Genomic DNA, 23,772 nt, shown 5'->3' on the forward strand with positions numbered 1-23,772 from the left:
AATAATTCTGATAATTTATATATAGATAGTATGCAGATGACGTCACTCAGGCCTTTTTTATTGTTTTTGCCATCCGCGTTTGTGAGTTGTTCTCACTAAACTGTATTAACCAGACTATAAAAGTTCATGGTTACACAGAGTTTGTGTGTTGGTCCGTTATACTTCCGGATGGCAATGTTGTGAACTCCTTGGCCAAGCGCATTCTATCTATAGAACATTTCCACGGATTTACCATGCTCAATGCGTTTCACAATATTTTATCTATCCTCCCAGTAGGTCGTATTCCATATCATACCAATATGACCTCTTAGTACCCACACCTTTACACTATCCGTCACTGTAACCAGGTACTAACTCATTCTTGAGTCGACAGGGGTAATGTGTATTAAGTCCCTTACCCAAGGGAACTAAATTTTTCCGTGATTAATGTTACTCAATGCTACCCATCCGACCACTGACCACGTTTACCATGGCTTGACTTTTTGTTGTTGACAAGTCGAGGCTAATTGCTACTGGTTCGAACCCCCGGCTCTCACCTCCTCTCTTTCTACCTAAGTGGGGAAAAAAATCTCTATCCCTCCCTCAGTCTCTCTCATCGCTGCCCCCCCCCCCCCTCTCTCTCCCCTCTCACTCGCTTACTCACTCACTCACTCACTTACTCTTTCGCTCATTCACTTTCTCTCTACCCCCCCCCCCCCCCCCCCAACCCCTCTCCAATCGCCTTTCTTTCCTTTCCACATTTGCTTCTTTTATTTCGTACAAATCCTCATTAGTTTCATTGTTTTACCACCAGCTGTGCGGGCGCGTCTTCCGCCATCCATGATTCTCTTCCCCCATCAATTATCCCATACGGTATGCGGTTGGATCGATAATCGATTACCAAAGGAATGTATCGATTCATGCCCCGATTCTGTCTTTTGTTCTACCATTATACATGATTTAGGTTGGGCATTCCAGGGCATTGTTTAGACATTCCGTACAAGGGATGGTAATGGTTCGGTGTCATTATCAAATTCATCTTTGTCTCGGAGACAAGTGATTGTCGGGCCGTGCACATTCAGAATAAGAGGTGAAGGAGGAGGAGGAGGAGGAGGAGGAGGAGTAATAATAATAATAATAATAATAATAATAATAATAATAATAATAATAATAATAATAATAATAATAATAATAATAATAATAATTGAGCTTTATATAGCGCAATATCCACTAAATGTGCTCAAAGCGCTTTACAAGGTGTCCCTGGTCAACAGCAACATTTAACATGTAGGACGGGACATGACGCCTGTTAGGCGATATTACAATTTTTCGGACAAAGACAACGCTGTTAACGGCCAGGTACTCATTTTACACCTGAGTATGGTGAGAGAATGTGAGTAAAGAGCCTTTTCCAAGGACTCAACTATGTGCCGAGCGCGAGGCTCGAACCCAGGACCTTCCGATCCGAAAGCGAGTTTCATACCACTAGGCCACATAGCCGCACGAGTAGGAGGAGGATGAGGAGGAGGAGGAGGAGGAGGAGGAGGAGGAGGAGGAGGAGGAGGAAGAAAAGGATGCGTTGGAAGGGGGAGGAGGAGGAGGTGGAAGAAGAAGAAGAAGAAGAAGAAGAAGAAGAAGAAGAAGAAGAAGAAGAAGAAGAAGAAGAAGAAGAAGAAGAAGAAGAAGAAGAAGAAGAAGAAGAAGAAGAAGAAGAAGAAGAAGAAGAAGAAGAAGAAGAAGAAGTGGTGTGATTGTCGTGGCAGGAGAGAAAGAGGTAAAGGTAGAGGGACTGGTATCTTGCGTAACCAGATATCATATCAATTTTTATGTCTTTGGAAGTGTAGGACATGTATGTATGTGTGTGTATATATGTGTGTTTGTGTCTATTTGTGTGTGTGTGTGTGTGTGTGTGTTTGCCAGAGTGTGTATTTGTTTGTGTATATGTGTTTTGCTCACTCCCAGGTATCACCGTGAAAGCGGTCAGCTCTTGATGAGTCCGCCAAGGCGAGTAGAGCGGACACTTACACATATCCAGGGGAATTAACTCAGTAAATATATTCCAACCTTGTAGGATCAAATAAAAGGCGTGGGAAATATGCTGTTGGATGATCAATTCCTAACGAAACACACACACATACACACACCACACACATACATACATACATACACACACCACACACATACACACATACACACACCACACACATACACACACCACACACATACACACACCACACACATACATACATACACACACCACACACATACATACATACACACACCACACACATACATACATACACACACGAACACACACATACATACATACACACACGAACACACACATACATACACACACGAACACACACATACATACACACAAACACATATCGACATACACACCAACCCACATCTACATATTATACACAAACACACATCAACAAACATCTACAAAAAACACAAACACAGACCACACACATCTACATACACATACACACACACACACAAACACACACGGAATTCTTTAAAAAGCTATTATTCAGGGACGGCTGGTAATAATGGGCAGGGTGGGCAAATACCAGCCTGTTTTTTTTCAAGTTATAAGCTGTATTACCAGGTCCGAAATAATCTAATCTAAATTAGATAATTTCAAAAGTTACTACTTAAACTTGATACTTCGTACTGAAATCAATTTGTGTGTATTTTTGATAGATTGCGAATGACCATGCACCCCGTAATGCATAAACCAGGATACGCTCCTGTTCTTTTTATCAACCCCCCCCCCCCCTCCCCTCCCCAACCACTCCACTCCGCCCACATCGTCATCTCATCGTCACGTCGCCTGACGGTGAACTAACTCCGATTTTTGCTGTCTGGCCTCTCTAGTACTAGGTCGGGCTAATTCAAATGAGCCCACCTTAATAACCAGTGAACACTGAATAGAGCTTTTGGCAAACGAACTTTTTCTTATTTATTGCCTTACTTGTGCTGGTACCATTGATGTAATGACTTTGGGAAGGTTCCAGTATTGAATTAAATTTATTAACTTACTAATATTATATCAATTTAGTATTAATTTGTGTTGTTTTATATATATTGTTTATCCATTTAAATTATTTCTTTTTTTTTCTCGTTTTTTTTAAGTACTTCTCAAAACTCATTTATTTAAATTGTTTTCTTATTTGTTTTTTGTTGTTTTTTTTGTTTTTGTTTTTTAACAAATTAATTTGTTAGTTCTTTTTTTTATTATTCTTAAAGTAATTACCGCTGTATTTTTATTGCCAGACTAAATAATTTTGCAAAACAATGTAATTTTCTATTGTATTTCCTCTAATAAAACAAAACATTTCATTCAAAAGTCACGACTAAATAAATATTAATACAACCACCATTTTGATTTTCTAAACAATTGAATTAGTATACGAGAAATACTCTTCTGAGTAAGGAGAGAGTTGAATTCTAAGTTATAGAGGAAATAAAGACGTTTAAAGGAAGGGTGGGCAGATTCCGTAATTGCCCGTCCTGAAGCTAATACATACATAAGATAGTTCGCGACGAAGAGGCGGGAAGCTAGGGGTTGGTTGGGGAAGGAGCATAGCACTCTTGTATAGATAGCATTGGGAAGGAGTAAAGATAACACGGTCGTTATTGTGATAGTATAACGAATGCATGAGGAGAGATTGATAACATTCTTTTGTCTTAATTGTATTGTGTGAATTATTGGCGAAAGCCTAAGATTAAATAAACTTTGTAATATCGTATGGTGGTAACCATCATTGTCGACGACATCGTGGTTGTCATCATCATCATCATCATCATCATCATCATCATCATCATCATCATCATCATCATCATCATCATCATCATCATTAACAACAACAACAACAACAACAACAACAACAACAACAACAACAACAATATTAACAACAAGTACAACAATCGTCTCCACAACTATCATTCTAACCAACAGCACCACCAAAACCACTATCATAATTACATCCTCCCTCACCGCCTCGTCTTCCTCCTCCTCCTCCACCACCACCACCACCGCTACCACTATTCCAACCACTACCACCACCGGCACAATCATTCTAACCACCAAGACAGCAGTAAAAATGATGCAATTTCAGCTCTGAATGAAACTCGAGTCATATCGCTGTTGTTGCTTCTCGATGAAAACTTTAAGGTTACTACATACTACTGAAAACCAGTAATGTAACAGAAATATTAATCTCGCCGTTGAGGGATTTAAGCATCTCTTTAATTTTTCGAGTGAACGAAATGGGACTTCTATTGTCAAGGTGTTGTCGCATTATGTCTCGTCGCTTTAGTTTTTAGTTGTATTCTCTTTCGTGATTATTTTTTGATTACGTTTGGAATAATTAAAATCTACTTGTATTGTCATTTCATTGTGAATGTGATTATTTGTGATTATTGTTGTTGAAATATTTTTTTAAAGGTGAAAAAAAAATTATAATTAAAAAAAAAAATAAAAATATATATATATATATATATATATATATATATATATATATATATATATATATATATATATATATATATATATATATATATATATATATATATATATATATGACCGGATCATCTTTGCCCAACCACTGTAAATAGGCTAGAACCGCCACTGCTATTATTACTAACAGATTATTTACACGAGCTTGATAGTGAAAAAAACTCAGACCAACTTCGGTACAATCTTTATTGGCTTTATCGATTGTGATCTATCATTGTCAATAAAAACAACCATAAAGTGTATAACACTCTCTTTGATGAAGTAACAATGGGTGAAAGTGAAGATCGCTAACAAAAAAATATGGGACATGTTACCTTGTTTTACGTCACAAGATTTCCGGCCAAATTAATCATCCCTTCCTATATTTTGCCAAAACGCGGTTTTAAAAACTTTTTTTTACATTTTGGCCACAAAAACTTTGATTTCATATTATTTTATATCGATCGATTAAGATGACCCCCCCCCCCCCCTCAACTTGTCATAAATTCTTAAATTCCAAATTCTTAGACGACACCGTCGTCTCGGGTTTAAGAATTTATGACAAGTTGAAGGCCATTTTAATTTAATGGACAAGTAAAAGTTTTCTGGCCAAACTTTTAAAACACATATTTGGCCATATACGACAATCACAGCTTTATTATATTATCCACCATGACTAGACTAGACTAGACTGTAACGAGGTTAAGATTATGCAAATTAGTTAGAGTCGAAGGTCAGGTTTAGCCACAAACAAGAGAAGGGATTTAGCTTCATTCAACGTTTTGCTCATTATCATATCCAAATTTGCATAGTTATTGACATGGTGTAGGTTGTCTAACTGTAACAAATTGCCACTGACTCCACTGTCCGGACTCTACATGTGTAATAAGCATGTGTTATCCTTAAACCCCCCCCCCCCCTTTTTTTTTTTCCATCTCCCCTCTTTATGTAGCCTTTGTGAGCCAAAGTTTCCCAGTTTAAGTACCTCGAAACTGTTTGTTGTTTTAAACCACCGCTTATGAGCCGGGCTGAGAGCCCTTAACCTTACTTATTTTTTGCTCATTTTCTTTCTGTTCCTCTCTTATTGGCAAATATGACTGAAAGTCTCGTAAACTTCTTTTGATTAATTAAACTCAAGCAAAAGAAGAGGGATAATCCTGAATGTTTTACAAAGACCGTACCCGGTTTAACGAGATATGACTGTATTATTATAACTATTCGTATTTTTGTTATACATTTTATGACAGTAATATCTGTTCGTTTCAAGTGTCATATTTAAATTTATGTCCTCGTCACTTTGTTTATTCTTTTCAAATGACACAAGAGTTCCTTCCCTTTTAGACTTGCTGTGCTGCCTATCGAGTTTCATTTTGTTTGGTTTGTCATCATGTAGATAATACATAATATCTATCTATATTTTATTGTTTTGAGGTTGTATCTGATGCTCTTCTGTTTGTTGATGCGGCCTGTGAGGCAATTCTCCTATGTGTGCTTGCAAAATCCTCTTTAATATATCTCTTGTTTTCCTCATAAAGCGCTTTGAGCACTTTTAGTTGATAGAACGGCTTGGGCTTTTTTTCGCTCCCCCCTCTCTCTCTCTCTCTCTCTCTCTCTCTCTCTCTCTCTCTCTCTCTCTCTCTCTCTCTCTCTCTCTCTCTCTCTCTCTCCCTCCTAAATTTTCTATTTCTGATTTCCTGCAATGCTGGCCATAGTTTAAGAAGGAACGAAGTTGACGTCACTCAAGTCTTTGCTATTGTTTCTTGCCATCTATGTTTATGAGTAATTCTCACTAAACTGGATTAACAAGACTAAAAACGTTCAAGGTTTCATATGGTTCTGTGTGTTGGTACGTCATATTTTCGGATGGCAATGTTGTGAGTTTTTTAGCCAAGCGCAAAGCATCTACGATATAGTTAGTATGCGGATGACGTCACTCAGGCCTTTGTTATGTTTTTTGCCATCCGCGTTTGTGAGTTGTTCTCACTAAACTGTATTAACCAACTATAAAAGTTCATGGTTACACAGAGTTTGTGTGTTGGTCCGTTATACTTCCGGATGGCAATGTTGTGAACTCTATGGCCAAGCGCATTCTATCTATAGTTAGTATGCGCTTGGCTAAGGAGTTCACAACATTGCCATCCGGAAGTATCACGTACCAACACACAAAACTATGTGTTACCTTGAACGTTTATAGTCTGGTTAATAGATAGTTCGAAGATAACGTCACTCAGGTCTTTGTTATTGTTTTTTGCCATCCGCGTTTATGAGTAATGCTCAATGAACTGTATTAACCCGACTATAAACGTTTATGGATACACACAGATTTGTGTGTTGGTCCGTTCTACTTCCGGATGGCAATGTTATGAACTTCTTAGCCAAGCGCATACTATCTATACCGTTTAGTGAGAATAAACACGGATGGCAAAAAACAATAACAAAGACCTGATTGACGTCAATTTCGAACTATCTATAGTTTTGTGTGTTGAATGTTGATACGTGATATCCAGCTAGCGGAGGTTGTGATTTTTTTTGTTTTTTTTTTTGTTCTTTTTTTTTTTTTAATAACTAAACGCCATATTGTGGATATTTTTTTTCTTTAATCCTTACACATATGTAATAAATTCACAAATCTTTTTTTTTTTTTTGTCTTTTCTTTCTTTAAAAAAATGTTTGGTTTCAAATTTCAATCGATATTTTTTTAACATACACATGTATGGCCAAAAATTGATTTTTTAAGCTGTGTTTTTGTTCGAGAATGGCAGAAGTAGGTCAGGTTAACGCATATCGATGTTAAGGTCATACATCCCAGCCGCCAACTGGTTGACCTCATAACGGCGTCACCTTGCGTTGTTTATGTCCCCCCCCCCCCCCCCCCCCCCCCCCCTGTCTGTTGCATTACCTCGTTCCTTGTTACCTGTCTCCCATCATCGGTGGGTTATGTCAGTGCCAGGACATGACAGAATGGCAGGGAACACTAACACATACCTGGGCCGTTCCGTTATCTTCCTGCATAATGATAAGGTGTCGAGGCAGGAATCGAACTCGAGACCCTCTTTAGTTTGCTGTGAGGTATTTGCTTATAGATAGAATGAAGTTGACGTCACTTAGGTCTTTGTTATTTGTTATTGTATTTTGCCATCCGTGTTAATGAGTAATTCTCACTAAACGGTATCATTCAGACTATAAAAGTTCAAGGTTACACAGAGTTTTGTGAGTTGGTCAGTTATACTTCCGGATGGCAATGTTGTGAGTTTCTTAGCCAAGCGCACAGCATCTATAGTATGATTGATAGAATTTAGTGAAAATCACTCATAAACAGGGCTGGCTTAAAACAATAAACAATTTCGTTACATCTATTTTTTTTTTGTCTATCTGTCTTGTATTTTTCTTTTTCTTTTTTTTCCAATGAGGTCACTGGAGACTGAGTTTATTCTGGTTTCTGAAGCGTGAATTGAACAGTAGAAAAGAAAATGCTTTCTATCATTTGGACAGCATTATTTGTTCGTTTGTTTGTTTTCAATTTATCTATTTATTTACTACTTGTTCATTTATTTATTTATTTATTTATTTATTTATTTATTTATTTATTTATTTATTTATTTATTTATTCTGCATTCATATATCTATCTATTCTGTTTATTTTTATTGTTTAGTTTTGCGTTTACTTTTTCACTTATTGATTTAATCAATCTCTTGACGGCGGCAGCTTGACTCAGCAGCACCGTCTATGCTTCTAACCTGAAATGTACCGAGTTCGAATACCCACTGCGCTGAATGACCTTGACCAAGTCACTTCGCGTAGCTCAGTTTGTGGCGCTGCACTGCGGCTAACGCCTGGGTAATTCCAGTCTTCCTTTGGAATAGACCCTAAAGATAAAATTCCACCAATGGAAATGAATAAAGGGAATATTATTATTTACTTATGGTCAATCATTTATATATTATATTTATATTTTGATTCTAATGATATGCATCGACGTAATAAATAGACCATGATACTTTCCCAGGCTTTTTCTTCCCACCACTTTCACCCAATCCGTTCCACTCCTCCGCTTCCCCGCTCCCACGGACACTCACACACACACACACACACACATACACACACACACACACCACCACCACCACCGTGTGTCGTTCCGGTTGATTGGTCAATCACCCAAGCCACGGGTGGTCAGGTTCGATCGGCAGATAATCCTGCCAGGGATTATCTATCCTTTGCTGCCGGCTGGCCTGGAATCCAAAACACAGGGCTCGGCGACGAAGATAGAAACAATGCAGGCAATGAATTTAGACGACCGGGTCCTATTTAGCACCGATTAACACGGGAATTCATGAAGTTGTGTTTTTTTTTTTTTTAGCCACGCTTTTACAAAAAACATTTTAAGAAAAATGATTAAAGAAATAATATAAAATGTTCTGGCCAGAATGTGTTTACTCCCTATACTGGGGTATTATGAAAAAACAAAGCAAAACAAAAACAAAATTAAAAAAAACAAAAACAAAAAAAAAACAAGAAATAAACAACTCCCGCCACAGTACAAAAAAAAAAAAACAAAAAAAAAAAAACAACACAACAAATAAACCAAAAACAAAACTAAACAAAATCAAAACAAAACAAACAACAAAAAATAATGAACTCCCCCCCCCCAAAAAAAAAAAAAAACCCCAACCCCCCCCCCCCACAAAACAGAACAACAACAAACAAAAACAAACAAAACAAAGAAACAAAAAACCCACAAAAAACCCCAAACCAAGGCAAACCAAAAATAAATAAATAAATAAATGAATAAATAAATAAACAACAGCAACAAACAAACAAAAGACACGTACCTATTTAACATTTAGGCTCGAAAACTCGCGCTTCAAATGATATCGATCGATGAATATGACCCTCGTCTTGGCAACAAAAAAAAACCCCAAAAGACTCTCCAAACTTGGACAAACCTGGGACGAAAAAAAAAACAAAAGAAAAAAAATCCAAGAAAGTCTCGGATTTAAGAATGTTTGACAAGTTTGAAGTCACTGTAATAGATCGGTTTATGGAGTAACCGTTTTTTTTTAATGGAAACAAAAGAAAGAAAAAGTGAAAAAGGGCTTTTTGTAATTGTAAAGTAAGCTCTTTTGTAGACGCGGTAATGTTAAAAACGTAAGGATACAGACTTATGTGTCATAAGTACGTATTGTTATGAATGCTTTTTGGATTGATTTTATTGAAGAAGATCGAAGTCAAGCGTGTGTAGAGTGAAATGAGAGAGAGAGAGAGAGAGAGAGAGAGAGAGAGAGAGAGAGAGAGAGAGAGAGAGAGAGAGAGAGAGAGAGAGAGAGAGAGATCACACACACACACACACACACACACAGAGAGAGAGAGAGAGAGAGAGAGAGAGAGAGAGAGAGAGAGAGAGAGAAGTAAGGTAGGCGCGATATAATGTGTACAGCAGTCTCAAAATGGTTATTCTTAGCCAAGCGCATACTGCCTGATTGATTGAGAATTTATCACTTCCAGGCTGTCTAAAATTATGTGATGTTAACTTCGCACCTTCTATAATAGTTTTTTTTTTTTTCCTTTTGTTAAGATATCTAGATCTACCCTTCATGCGTCTATCTAAATTGTTTGCTATATAAACGGATCTATTGTATCAGTGACGTGTGTTGGTTTGTGGTTGTCATAGTAGGTGTGTGGTCAGATCAAGGATCTTACTGTGTAGTTTGGGTTCACTCCTTGTATCCGATCATAGGAAATAAAATACAATTACAAATACTGTAATGTGAAATCAGTCAACTGCGTATTCTAGAAAAAAAAAAAAAAAAAAAAAAAAAAAAAAAAAACAAAACCCAAAAAAACAAAAACAAAACAAAAATCAAACAAAACGTATTTTAAAATTTAGCCAGAAAACACGTCCTTCAAATGACTTGACCTTTATCTCGGCAAAATCTCTCAAATCTAGGACTCCGTAAGTCTTCAAGGAAATCACAAGTTTGAGAGAGTGTTTGCCAATTTGAAGGTCGTTAAAATCGATCTATAATTTGAAGGACAATTTTCCTGGCCAAATTTTTAAATACGACTTTTTTTTTTTTTTTTTTTTTTCCTCCAGAATCCGGCGGTTAACTGGTTAAAGCAGTTTGTGTCGGCAACACTTTCTATAATATTGATGACACAAAGGAGCTTCGTCAGTTTGCGTTCATTTAGTTATTTATTCAAGTCGAAAATTTAACCGAATCTCCCCCTCCCCCCTCCCCAAACACACCTCCAAAACGGAAATGCGTTAATCGACGCGTACATGTATGCAGGTCTGACATCCGAACCACCCACTAATGGGCCTAGTTTAACATTATTGTAATGGACAATATTTTGCGTCATATTTTGAGATTTCCATAACAACAATGAATTGGGTTATCAGACCTTCAAATAAGTGGACGTCGGCGTTGATCAATCGTACTTTGGATATTTATCGTTTTGATCTCCATTATGATTATACATTGGGTTGTGCTCTAAATTATTCTATTTTGATAAAAGTGACAAGCTCATAGTTTGTTGATTTGTAGATTCCGAAAGTCTTTTTTAAAAAACAACAAACCCAAACATTAAAAATAAAAAAAATTGGCATTGAATACCAAACTGGCAACCCTGGTCGACGACCTACATAAAGAAGGTCTTTTAAATCTGACGTATGTATACATCATGACGTGTGTTACTTGACACTCCCCCCCCCCCCTCCCCCCCCCCCCCCCCCCCCCCAACCTTGCGCTATTACTCTTAATGACAAGATGACGTATCAATAAACAGTTTACCTCTACCTACCAACTACCTACCTTCACACCCACACCGATTTTAATGTCTGATTCTATTTATAACATGACAATAATCACCATAATGGCCTATTCATATTGAATGACAATCGTCATATTTGATTCCAAACACAATATGGTATCGACCAATAGATCATCTAAAATGTTACCATCAGGGCCTAGTACGTCACAACCTGACCTATACCACCCTCACCAACAAATATACAAACCACGATGAAAAAATAAAAAATGGACCAGAAAACTCGTCCTTCAAATAGCCATCGATTATAATTACCCTACTTCATCATAATATTATAAGAATATATTAAAAAAACAAACAAACAAAAAAAAAAAAAAAAAAAAAAAACAATTAAAAAAAACAAAAAACAACAACAAAAAACAAAACAAAACAAAAGACCCCCCAAAAAACTCTCAAACCTTGGACTTCAATTAAAGTCTCGGGTTTGATAGTTTTTGACAAGATAAGGTAGGGTCGTTCTAATCGATCGATATTTATTGAAGGACGAGTTTTCTGTCCAAAATTTTCATAAAAAGTTTTTTTTTTTTTTTTCCTTCAGAATATGACAGTAGCTTAGTAAGGTTTTTTTTTGGCTTGTTTTTCTCATGAGTCCAACTCAAGCCCGGGGGTGTGGGGGGGGGGGGGGGGGGTGAAGGGATATATTGTATCATAGCAGCAGTGGGTGTTCACTATAGATAGAATGCGCCTGGCCAAGGAGTTCACAACATTGCCATCCGGAAGTATAACGGACCAACACACAAACTCTGTGTAACCATGAACTTTTATAGTCTGGTTAATACAGTTTAGTGAGAACAACTCACAAACGCGGATGGCAAAAACAATAACAAAGGCCTGAGTGACGTCATCTTCGAACTATCTATAGATAGTTCGAAGATGACGTCACTCAGGTCTTTGTTATTGTTTTTTTGCCATCCGCGTTTACGAGTAATGCTCACTGAACTGTGTTAACCTGACTATAAACGTTCATGGATACACACAGTGTTGTGTGTTGGTCCGTTTTACTTCCGGATGACAATGTTATGAGCTTCTTGGCCAAGCGCAAACTATAGATAGTATGCAGATGACGTCACTCAGGCCTTTGTTATTGTTTTTGCCATCCGCGTTTGTGAGTTGTTCTCACTAAACTGTATTAACCAGACTATAAAAGTTCATGGTTACACAGAGTTTGTGTGTTGGTCCGTTATACTTCCGGATGGCAATGTTGTGAACTCCTTGGCCAAGCGCATTCTATCTATAGATAGTTCGAAGATGACGTCACTCAGGTCTTTGTTATTGTTTTTTTGCCATCCGCGTTTACGAGTAATGCTCACTGAACTGTGTTAACCTGACTATAAACGTTCATGGATACACACAGTTTTGTGTGTTGGTCCGTTTTACTTCCGGATGGCAATGTTATGAGCTTCTTAGCCAAGCGCAAACTATCTATTGTTGGGGCAAGATAACCAAGCGTTTATTATTGCACATCGATTGCACTTTCACACCCGGTTCGAACCCCGCTGTTGCATTTCATTCATTTACTTGAGCAAGTGATTTTGTCCTGTACCTCGGCTAATGCCTTCGGTTATCTCGTTCTTTTCTCGAGACACTGTAGCTTGATTTTTAAGGGAATGACGTTTTAAAAAAATATCTTTTAAAAACATATTTTGTTTGATTCATTTATGATTTCGTCATCGCCCTCCTCCTCCATGTATTCGTGTAAGGTTTATATGCTGAAATGCACCTGTATTAATATTTGTTTTCCAAAATACACTTGTAAAAACATTCGCATCGTATTGTTTATTGTGGTGTTCGCAATTAATTTGTGTGTGTGTGTGTGTGTGTGTGTGTGTGTGTGTGTGTGTGTGTCAGTATGTGAAAGAGAGAGATGGAGAGAGAGAAGAGAGAAGAGAGAAGGGAGAGAGAGAGAGGAAGAGAGAGAGAGAGAGAGAGAGAGAGAGAGAGAGAGAGAAGGGAGGGAGAGAGAAAGAGGAGAGGAGAGAGAAGAGAGAGAGAGAGAGAGAGAGAAGAGAGAGAGAGAGAGAGAGAGAGAGAGAGAGAGAGAGAGAGAGAGAGAGAGAATATTTATTCATGAAATAAATTGAATAGGGGGGAAAGACAAAGTCTTCAGATACCTTTACCTTATGGAGGGTCTTGATTTTTCACTGCCTCTAGCAAGCTGTAATTATAATAATATAATGATGATACGCGTGTAAGGCATCCACCCACCTGTGAACCAACGCAATAATCATATGATTCATATGAGTTATGTTAGAGTCACCATGAAGAAACAAAAAATACCAGACGTAAAATTTTCTTTTATTTTTATTCCACGTAAAAGCAATACACACATGAGACGAAATGAATATGTCAAATAAACCAGGGGAGAATTATTTATTGATTATTACACACACCCACACACCCACACACACACACACACACACACACACACACACACCTTAATTAGAATTAAATGGGTAAGCCACGGCGTGCACGTATTAGCAGGCCTGATAACCCAAATGCTTATGGGCTCATTGTTGTAATGGAAACCGGAAAACAAATTTAAAAAATATAAAAAATAACGCAAAATATTGTCCATTTCAACAATGTTTAACTAGGCCCATTAGTGGGTTCGGATATCAGACCTGTATATAAATGCACGCCTTGGTAAGCCAGTATTCGCCGACAATGGGAGTTTGCCCAGGGTAAAATGAATGGAATATTATTATAATCTATTGTATTTTTTTATTGTTATAATTTTTCTGACTTTCCACCCACTATATTATTATTCATATATCCAAATGTAAAATCATCACCTTGTTAGGTAGACCAGACCTGTCTGCTATTACGAAAACATTTGTAGAATTACGACATTTTGGTTCCTATTTCAGAACTTCACGAGCATCCCTAAGTCATTAAAACATATTGAAAGTGAAAGTTGATACCAGACTACATAATTTTAAAGATTTTTAAGCGTAATCTAATCATTGTGAGGGTAAATTGTTAATTTTTAAAGTTAATTATATATAGTGAGAACACGTTTTATCTCCTAAAAATTACGAATTTTTAAATTTTGAAGTTGGCAGGCCTGGTAGACACCCCAGACGTCTACGTTCTCACCATTAACATCTCTAGATAATAATAGATGATAATGGTACTCACCCATACCATCAGGGGTAACTTTGATGACAGGTCAGGTGGCAAATCGTACTTAATATTATTATATATGCCTATTATCTTTTGATTATAAGGAATTATTGTGGCGTTGATCAGTGGAAGAGTTCTAGATCAAGAATGTTTAGGAGTGTGAGTGGAATGGGGTTTGAGAAAAGGATAAGATGGGGCAGGTGGTGGAAGATTGTTGTGCCGGGGGAAAATATTTGTTGTTGTTGTTGTTGTTGTTGTTGTTGTTGTTGTTGTTGTTGTTGTTATTGAGATGGGAGGGGGTCCCGATAGCTCAGTTGGTACAGCTCTCGGTTCACAAGCAAAGGGACCGAGATCGATTCTGGATGCAATCAAGATTTCTCTCTCTCTCTCTCTCTCTCTCTCTCTCTCTCTCTCTCTCTCTCTCTCTCTCTATCTATTTACCTTACATCTATGTATCTAATAATACAATTCTAATACAGCCATTTTTATTGTATTCTCACTAATTCTATCAATCAGAATAGAAACGTTTCAAGGTTACACATAGTTTATGTGTGTTGTACGATTATTATTATCCGTCTGGCGATGTTGTGATTTTATTAAAAAAAACTAAACGCATAGCATCAATAGCGAAAAGGATAGTCAGAGATCTATAGATAGTTCGAAGATGACGTCACTCAGGTCTTTGTTATTGTATTTTGCCATCCGCGTTTATGAGTAATGCTCACTGAACTGTATTAACCCGTCTATAACCGTTCATGGATACACACAGTTTTATGTGTTGGTCCGTTCTACTTCCGGATGGCAATGTTATTCTATCTATAGATAGTATGCAGATGACGTCACTCAGGCCTTTGTTATTGTTTTTGCCATCCGCGTTTGTGAGTTGTTCTCACTAAACTGTATTAACCAGACTATAAAAGTTCATGGTTACACAGAGTTTGTGTGTTGGTCCGTTATACTTCCGGATGGCAATGTTGTGAACTCCTTGGCCAAGCGCATTCTATCTATAGAATGTTGTGGCGGAGAAGTTAAGTTAACGATGGCTACGAGAAGAGAGGGTGTTAGATATTATTCGAGTGTTGAATGGATCAGTGCTAGAATAGATCTCATCACCACCCGTGTTTCCTTCCATCCGTCACTTTCACGGTCCATCTGTTGCTGGATATCTCACCTCCTACCTGATTTCGATCCTCATCAGGAATCCGTCACTCTATTTTCACCTGTATTTTACGTGGTGAATTTAACTTGTATTTTCATCACTTGTCAGCGATACTGTAATGAAATAAATCTTGTATTTTGTGTAACCAGTTAGCTGCCCTTCTATGGAAAACACGTATTTTAAAAAATTGAACAGAAAACTCGTACTTATTATCATTATCATCATTATCGTCATCGTCATCATCATCATCATCATCATCATCATCATCATCATCATCATCATCATCATCATCATCATCATCATCATCATCATCATCATCATCATATCTCATCATCATCATCATCATCATCATCATCATATCATCATCATCATCATTCATCATCATCACTCATCATCATCATCATATCATCATCATCATCATCATCATCATCATATCATCATCATCAATCATCATCATCATCATCATCATCATCATCATCATTATTATTATTATTATTATTATTATTATTATTATTTATTATTATTATTATTATTATTATTATTATTATTATTATTATTATTATTATTATTATTGCTGTTGTTATTTATTTATACATCATTTCTTTATTAATTCTCATCTTATTTCCAAATCAACACAACTTAGCCTATTAGCCTTGAGTCTTCAATGACGGCGGCAGGTGTGTGCTCAACATAACCATTCGTAATTGGAATCAGTTTGGTTGTGAACTAGGACATCGAAGTAGACTGGTTGTGAACCATTTTGATGACGACGACTTGAAAGGAATTTCAATTCAGTTTCGCCTGAAATTATTATTGAAACGTGCTTTTATGTGGTTGTTTGTCAAAGTGTATATGTGTGTGTGTGTGTGTGTGTGTGTGAGAGAGAGAGAGAGAGAGAGAGAGAGAGAGAGAGAGAGAGAGAGAGAGAGAGAGAGAGAGAGAGTTTATTTGACTGTGTGAAAAGATGTATAAATTCAATTTATACCAGTGTCTCGCCTCACTCTCTCTCCCTTCTTCCTCATCCTACCCACTTAGTCTCTCTATTTTCCTACTTTCCTATCTATATATATCCATTCTCTCTCTCTCTCTCTCTCTCTCTCTCTCTCTCTCTCTCTCTCTTTCTCTCTCTCTCCATCTAATTTTCTCACAAAACACCGCACATGTATACGGCATCCGACAAACAAACACACACACACACACACACACACATACAAACACACACGTACACACTCTCCCCCTCTCCCTCTCTCTCTCTCTCTCATATCTTCCCACCCCACGATCCCCTTCCACACATGCTAAACTCATAAAGTTATATTTCAAAACAAATGTTCTAAAATTTGTATAGAGCACATAATGTGCAGTATAGTATTTCTCTTCAAGGCAATTCTCCGATTTAGATCTGAATCATGAAGAATTCCGAGATATTTTCAAGTGTTAGTGAAATGATATCTCTGATATCTTCAGCCACTTGATTTCAAGGTAAAACTGTATTCATATATCTGTAATCAATAGTTTTCCGCAACAAATCGTGCTTTGAATTTGAATTCGATATCCACATAATTACATCCATTATATTATTTTTTATTGCCTATGTGCGGCTACGTGGTCTTGTGGTATGACACTCGCTTTCGGGTCGGGTCGGAAGTACCTGGTTCGATCTTGCTCTGAGCGGCGCATAGTTGATTCCTTGGAAAAGAAAAAGGCTCTCCACTCACATTCTCTCATCGTATTCAGATGTAAAATCAGTACCTGGCTGTTAACAGCGTTGTCGCTGTCGGAAAGTATTGTAATATCGCCTAACGGGCGTTATGCCTTGTACATGTTGCGTGTTGCTGTTGGTCAGGGACCCTTTGTAAAGCAGTTTAGAGTAAGTTTAGTGGGTATTGCGCAATAACAAAGCTCATTTTTTGCCTCAGAAAAATATCTGACCTATCATCTCAAAACAGTGTTATGTTCGGAACGGTTCAAATCGTGAAGATTGAATGTAGATCTACAGCTAGAAATATATAAACTTAAAAAAACCCAAAAAAACTCGAGCAATTATATAGCGCAATATCAACTAAACGTGCTCAAAGAGCTTTACAAGAGGGACCCAGACCAACGGCAACAGTTAACATGTAGAACGAGACGTAGCGCCAGCAAGGCGATATTACATTTTCATTTCGACCGAGACAACGCTGTTAACGACCAGGTACTCATTTTGCACTCATCTCATACTGGTGTCTGCTCCTTAATTAATTGAATTTGAGATATTAATTTTGCACCTGAGACGTTTAGTGGATATTGCGTATATAAAAGCTCAATTTCTAAGATTTTTTTTTTTTTTTGAGGTGAGAGAATGTGAGTATAGGGCCTTATCCAAGGACTCAACTATGCGCCGCATCTATCTATCTATCTATCTATCTATCTATCTATCTATCTATCTGTCTGTCTGTCTGTCTGTCTGTCTGTCTATCTATCTATCTATCTATCTATCTATCTATCTATCTTCACTTCTGTCTTCTATCTTTCTAGTCATCTATTATCTATCTATCTATCTATCATTTTTATCTATCTATCTTCTATCTATCTTATCTATCTATCTATCTATATATCATCTATCTACTATCTATCTATCTATCTATCTATCTATCTATCTATCTATCTATCTTCTATCTACTATCTATCTATCTATCTATCTATCTATCTATCTATCTATCTATCTATCTATCTATCTATCTATCTATCTGTCTATCTATCTGTCATCTTTCTATCTATCTATCTATATTATATCTATCTATCTATCTATCAATCTATCTATCTATCTATCTATCTATCTATCTATCTATCTATCTATCTATCTATCTATCTATCTATCTATCTATCTATTTATCTATCTATCTGTCTATCTATCTGTCATCTTTCTATCTATCTATTTATCTGTCTGTCTATCTCCCTCCCCATAACCTCTTAATTTTGGTACCTCCAGTGAGTACGATTTTGGGCGCCAGGCGTTTTCTCCTTACCATAGCACTCTTGAGATAGCATTGCTCCTTTCTCATCAGTCGTGAATTATTAGCCAAGTATTATCATCAAAGTATAAGGGTCATAGCCTTGACCCCCGTTCACACGATCTGAGTCACCAAACGATCGAACCAGCCGTTACTCGAGAAAACCACTATGTAGTTAGTTTTAGTAAAAGGCACACACTGCACACAGGGGGCGGGGGGCACGCCTCTCAGTGCCACCCACAGAAGTGTTACCGCCAAATCGTGGTTTTCTTCTGTGTGTGCTACATTTATGCTCTTCCACTTTGTGCTGTTCCCCCTATAGATAGAATGAAGTTGGCGTCACTCGAGTCTTTGTTATTGTTTTTTGCCATCCGCTTTTATGAGTAATTCTCACTTAACTGTATTAACCAGAACTGTAAAAGTTCATGGTTACACAGAGTTTTGTGTGTTGGTCCGTTATACTTCCGGATGACAATGTTGTGAGCTTCTTAGCCAAGCGCATACTATCTATATTATATGAGTCACATTTACTGACTTTATTTTTCTATCTATCTTATTGGCTCATTTTGGCACCTCTAACTTTTGGTTTTACTCATGAATGGATTGACCATTCAGGTTTTAGTGCAATTTGGGCCAAGGAACTTAATTAACAAAACGGTATTAGTGCTATGCGTTTAGTTAAGAAACTCACAACATCCGTCAGCGGGATATAATTATGTGTAAACGTTAACGTCTTGTGGTCTTATCCAAGGTTCGAGTCCCGCTGTGAGCGGCGCATAGTTGAGTCCTTGGAAAATATTTTTTTACTCACATTCTCTCACCGTACTCAAGTGTAAAATGCGTACCTGGTCGGCAACAACGTTGTTTCGGTCGGAAACAAAATCTAATATCGCCTAACAGGAGTCATGTCTCCTCCTACATCTTAAATGTTGCTGTTGGTCAGTAAGTTAACTCTTGTATAGCGCTTTGTATGAGCACATTAATTGGATATTGCGCAATATTATTAATGCTTAAGTTTATAATGTATTATTATAAACACGAATTGAATTCGGGACAGCAGTTTTTGCATAGTACCTTCAACTACAAGTCACAGATCCATCAATTTTTTAGTAGTAACTATTACCAGTCCTGCGTGACCCCTGGGTTTGGGTCAGCGACCCGTCTGCCTCTATGGCCAGCCGTGATGAATGCCTCGAGTCTTCTTAGTAAGCCATTTCTGATTTCTGCCAGACACACACACTCACAAAATGACTTTTTAGATTTTGGCCAGAAATGTTTCAACTTCAAATAATATTTATAGATGGATCAAGATGACTCCAAAATTCTCAATCCCGAGACTACTTTACTGCTGAATTATAGAAGATATAAGACTTGGAAGTCCCAGGTTTAATTTTTTTTTGGGTCAAGTTGCTGGTCGTCATAGTCCATCGATAATTATATCAAATTTTTTTGGCCAAAGATGAAAATAAATTAAATGGTGTTTCCCCCCCCCCCCCCCCCCCCCCCCCATACGACAGTATAACATTTTTTTTCTGGTGAAGGCCGCCTCACAGTGAGGGGTCAGACTGCCCCTTGGTATGTCTGACTTACTATTACACCAACCTACTGTAGCTGTCAGCCGAGGATAAATGACCAAGACTGTTTTTCATTGATCTTTGGATTTAAATGGTTGTGCCCCTCCCCCTACCGCCCTCAAACATCGCCAACCCCCCCCCCCCCCCCCCAACCGCTACCTCAACTCCCACCCCCCCCCCCCCCTCCATCGCCTTCCTTCCACAGTCACTCCCTCAACCCCCCCCCCCCCCCCTCACCTCATCGTCACCTCCCCTCTACTCAAATGATTAATTTTCTATAATTGTACTATTATTAGTCTTCATGTGAACTTTGAACCCTTACCGCAAATCTGTGTGTTTTGCCACAGTGTTTTTTTCACTTACGCATTGCCTGATTAATTTTCAATAATTTATTTATTTATTGATTTATTTATTTATTTATTTATTTATTTATTTATTTATTTATTTATTTATTTATTTATTATTCTATTAGTCAATTAACTAATTAATTATTTAGTTAATTAATAAATTGTTTATAATATATTGGTTTTAAAAAAAATTATTTACACTTTTATTTTGGGATTGGGTTGAAAAATACTGTGAAATTTGAACGCACAATAATTGAAGCAGCCACCTTAAATGTGAAAAATGCTCTCCTTTCTATGAATGTTTTGTTTGTTTCTTTGTTTGATTTTTTTTTCTACTTTGTGTTTATTTTTGTACCTGTGTTTGTATTGTTTATGTTTTATTTATTTTTAATAATATTTTTTAGAATACTATGAAGGCATGTAATTATTCTGATTTCCTACTTTTCACACATTTTCCAGTTTCCCCACAAGCTTGTGAATATCTCATTAAAGTTTAGTTATGCGTTTAGGTAAACTGCTCATGCATGACATCCGCCAGGTTTTGAACCTTTGATATTACATACCAACACACAAAACTATGCGTAACCTTAAACGTTTATAGTCTGATTGATAGAATTTAGTGAAGACTAATCAGTGTAATGGATGTGTAAAAACAATTATAAAGAGCTGAGTGGCGTCAATTTAGTTCCATCTACATATTAACTGCAGGGAGGTGTGTTCCCTTGCTTGCTGATTCATTTGAGGAATCAATAGAAGGGACGTAACTCTACTTCTCTCGTGACGCGTTACATGGACATCTGGGTAGCTCCCCTTGGTTGAATGAGTGAAACACGGCAATGATTTTGGAGGCCGAAATTCACACAAATGAAATTATTCAGAAAAGTGTGTATCGAACACGTTCACCAATACTGATGAGGGGTTAGGGGAATTGAGAAATGCCAGATGTAAACAGGGAATTATAAATATCACGGTTCCAGGAAGCTAATGAAAATATTGGTCCACGCATATTCTCTCTCTCTCTCTCTCTCTCTCTCTCTCTCTCTCTCTCTCTCTCTCTCTTTCTCTCTCTCTCTCTCTGTCTGTCTGTCTGTCTGTCTCTCTCTCTCCTTCTTTCTCTCTACCTACCAACCCCCCCTCTCTCTACTACATCTGTCTCTCTACCCCTCTCTCATTCTCTCTCTCCCTCCCTCTCTCTCTCTCTCTCTAGAGAGAGAACGAAAGAGAGATAGAGAAAGAGAGAAAGAAAGAAAGAAAGAGAGAGAGAGAGAGAGAGAGAGAGAGAGAGAGAGAGAGAGAGAGAGAAAGAAAAAAAAAAGAGAGAGAGAGAGAGAGAGAGAGAGAGAGAGAGAGAGAGAGAAAGAAAGAGAGAAAGAGAGAGAGAGAGAGACGAGACGAGATGATATGGTACCATAAAACTGTCCCAACATAAAACAAATGCCATTAATATGATGTTTGGTGCAAGAAAACTTACGTTGCCAAGCTTTTGATTGAAATGATTTACAAATAGACAGAAATCCCTCATCTATTTCATGCACTGATATTGGCAACGTGCTCAGACAATGATTAGGTACAAAGAATGTCAATTTTAAAAGATAATGAATGAAACAGGGGGAAGGAAAAAGGTCAGGAATAAAGGTTGACGGCCATGGAAATGTTCTAATGTGTCATGATACGAATCCGACCACGGACAATGATGAAATGTATGAACCAAGTGCTCTACCAAATGAGCTATCCGAGCCCCTTGAGCTTTCGGGACCCCCAATATGATCGCAGCCCTCAGTAGAATTCAGAGTTATGTCTCCAAGCTTGGTGCACGTATTTGCGGGGTGTTTTTTATCTTTCTTTTTTTTTTTTTTGGGATGGCGGGGGGGGGGGGGGGGTGGGTGGTTGGGGGGGGGGGGGTGGACTCGGCGCATAGTTGAGTCCTTGGAAAAGGCTCTTTACTCACATTCTCTCACCGTACTCAGGTGTAAAATGAGTACATGGCCGAAAAAAGGCAATATTATCGCAAAACAGGCGTCATGTCTCGCCCGACATGCTAAGTGTTGCTGTTGGCCAGGGAACCCTTGTAAAGCGCTTTAAGCACGTTTTAGTGGATACTGCGCTACATAAAAGCTCAATTTAAATTTAAATTGTTTAAAGTTATCAGACCTGAAAATAATTATGTATACGTCACGTGCAAGAAATTTCTATTTTTAAAATATACCCTTTAACCAGTTAACTTCCGTACTCCAGAAAGACGCGTATTTCAAACTTTGGCCAGAAAACTCGTCCTTCAAATGTCGATTTATTTAAATAACCCTCATCTTTGCCAAAAAAAAAATTCAAACCTGGGTCCTCGCGAGGGTTATTTAACTAAATCGGTGATTGAAGGACGAGTTTTCTGTCCAATTTTTAAAAATACACTTCTTTCTTGAGTATGGCAGTTAAACCCTTTAAACAGTGTGCTCTTGATATATAACTCTCTCCACTCCTTGAACGTGAGTACTTACCCCCCAAAAATATCTAAAATACTTTCACTACTTAAAAAAAAAAAAAACCCTCACATATATTATTATTATTATAATAAGGGGAACAGGTTTTGACATTTCGTTTCGCATGCCCGTGCCCTAAAACCAGCTAAGCAATAATAACTCATTAGTGCTGGGTTGTTATCACATAGTTTTACTTCTTAACTCACCGACTATTTGTTCTGTATCTTCCTACCTACATTTTTGTCTTTCATCCTCCATTCTCTCCTTCTTTCACCTTTCCCATATTTTAAATATTTTTTGGTATTTTTAAAAGTCATTAACTCACTCAATCTTAGAGTATTTTTTTGCTACTTTTCAAAATTGGAAATAATGTATTAAAAATGATCATGTGCATAAATACTTTTATTCAAGTACCATTAACATGTAAAAACTTAAACATTAGCTTTGATATTATAATTTGTTTCAGAAAAAAAGGTAATAAATAGGCGTGGGGTAAAAGTAACCCGGGTAAACTACGGATATAGTCGGTGTTAGGGTTGAGTGAGTTAAAAAAAAACCCCCAAAACAATTCTTTAATCATATTGTCTTGTGTTATGACACTCGCTTTCGGATCCTGGGTCCTGGGTTCGAGCCTTGCTCGGCGCATAGTTGATGAATCCTTGGAAAAAGGCTCTTTACTGATCACATTCTCTCACCGTACTCATGTGTAAAATGGGTACCTGGCCGTTAACAGCGTTGTCTCTGTCCGAAAAAAAATTTAATATCGCCTAACAGGCGTCATGTCTCGTCT

General features: G+C 37.5%; 1 protein-coding gene across 8 annotated transcripts in view; it reads left to right on the plus strand.

Annotated features, from left to right (window-relative positions):
* LOC144973405 (uncharacterized) overlaps positions 1-23,772 on the plus strand; it is a 265,478-nt gene that overhangs the window by 47,597 nt on the left and 194,109 nt on the right. The gene's annotated exons all lie outside the window — the stretch shown is intronic.

Source organism: Berghia stephanieae, chromosome 5 (genome assembly GCF_034508935.2).
Source record: "Berghia stephanieae isolate SIO BIC M18660-M18661 chromosome 5, UCSD_Bste_1.3, whole genome shotgun sequence".
Taxonomy (NCBI): Eukaryota; Metazoa; Mollusca; class Gastropoda; order Nudibranchia; family Aeolidiidae; genus Berghia; species Berghia stephanieae.